Source organism: Belonocnema kinseyi, chromosome 6, assembly GCF_010883055.1.
Source record: "Belonocnema kinseyi isolate 2016_QV_RU_SX_M_011 chromosome 6, B_treatae_v1, whole genome shotgun sequence".
NCBI classification, from domain to species: domain Eukaryota; kingdom Metazoa; phylum Arthropoda; class Insecta; order Hymenoptera; family Cynipidae; genus Belonocnema; species Belonocnema kinseyi.
The window spans coordinates 121790997-121793258 of NC_046662.1; positions in this window are offsets into that span (position 1 = coordinate 121790997).

Sequence of the window (2262 nt, forward strand, 5' to 3'; positions counted from 1 at the left end):
AAAAGTATCTGAATGCTCTTAATCGAATTTTTAAAATTGTGCACAATTAAACATTTTGAAAAAATAACTGTTTTTTTTGGTATTTAAAGATTAATTTAAGAGCCTATTAATCAGAATTTTAATCATTCTTTTAGTACATAACGATAAAAAAATAAAATATGGTGGAAAATAATAAACATTTTGATTTAAATTTAATACTTTTTGTTGTTTAAAGATTACTATATATTTTTTGAATTCAATGTTTTTGTTGGTAGAAAATTTATCTTCTCGGTTAAAAAATCATCTTTTTCATAAAAAATTTAATTCTTTTTGTAAATTTGTTGATTAATTTTCTTGGTTAAAAATTCTTCTTTTTATTGAAAATTAAACTTTTTTTAAATCCGTTGTTTTTAGGTTCAGAATTGAGCTATTTAATTTGTCTTTTTAATGCTTGAATATTAATCTTAGTATAAAATTAATTTTTTTGTTACAAATGTAAGTTGTTTTTAAAAAATGTTTGGTAAATTTTCGGAAATATTTTTTGTAATCACTCAGAATCTTCTAAAATTTCTAAATTTCTGAAACGCAAGCGAATTTTTCTTAAAATTTAAAAAAAGATATTAAAAATTTAAAAACTTGTCTTAAATATTCTGATTTTTTCGCGGGATCTATAGAAATGTTTTAAATAATTTAATCAAAAAATTAATATAAAAAACATCCTTTCAAATTTTCGTATTAATATTAAGAATATTGTGTCATTCTCTTGAAACCATTCAAAGTTCAAAAAAACTTTCTAAGCATGTAATTCGAAATCTTTCATAACCGATTTTTTTTTTTTCAATAATTTGTTTAAAGTTTTTTTGAGTAGTGAAATTAGAAAATGTTATTAAAGTACACTTCAGTCGAAAGGCTAATTATAACTTTTATGTTTCGAAAGGTATGAATGTTGATTTAGAACACAAATGGGACATAACGTAAGTTAATTATTTCTTTTACACAAAACCTGGAAGACTTGACAGGGTCATTGCATTTTTTAAATGTTGTGGGAAAAGTGCAAAAATCATGTAATCTTGCAAATAATGACAGAGTTTTTTAATTGAAAGATATTTTTTTTCGATAGAATATTTATCTATTTCTTGAAAAGTCGTCGTTTTATCAATATTTTATCAATATTAGGAAATCATTTAAACTTCTAAAATATTTTTAATCACTTCAACACGCAAATTTTTCTTACAATTTTTACGTTCTAAAAAATTTTAAAATTGCTGAAGACATTATGGATTCTTTCTCAGCATTTTTAGAAATCTTTTGAAATTTCCTCTACCAATTTATTTTGAAAAACAAAAAATCCTTTTAAATTTTCATATGAATCAGAAGAATATTCTTTCATTATCTTTCAAAATTGTCAAAATATTTTTAATTTGTTCAAAAACCTGACTGATTACATATTGTATGAATATGATTTTAGTGGATGTTTTCCGTTTGTTATTTGCTGTAAGGCCGATAAATGTTAAGCGAAATACAGATTTTTGAGATTTCGAAAGAAAAATCTTGTTAAGAATTTTGAAGATTCGAAAAGGATAAAAAAAATTTCGTAAGTTTCATCAGAAAATTTACAATTTTTTATTTTTAAAGTTAATTTAAAGAAAATATTTAAAAAGATTTCAAGATTTTTAAACAAAATTATCAAATTTATCAACAAATAATTTTGAGCGAATATTTTACAACTTTTTAAAACATTTTAAAAAATTGTATAAAAAAAATCTGGAAAATTTTAAGGTAATTTTTCTAATTTTGCACAATTAAAAAAAATAGGAATAATTCGAATTTATTAAAAAAAAATAATTTTGAAACATTAACAAATAATTTTAATATTGAGAAGACTTTTAAGAGATAAAAGAAAATTCACATTTTTGACTATTTTGAAATTAAAATTTTACATTCTTTTTCAGAATTTGAAAAGGTTTTAAGAAATTAAAAATGTTTGAGCTAAGATTCCGGGGAAAGTTTTTATTTTTTTTTAATTTAAAAAAATTATTTTTAAAGAAATTTTTAAAATATTTCGAAATTATTTAAAACATAAAAAATGCGTCGAATCGAGAATCCGGTAAAACAAAAGTATCAACACTTTAAAATTGCCGAGAATAATAAATACTATATACCATCCAGTTCACGGTCGTAAGACTTGGCCATAGGTGTGATTTATCGCGTATATTCTGGGAGCTGGTGTCATTTTTAGTTGACGGTTGCTGACAGTAGGACCACGCAGTGGTTGTTTGATCT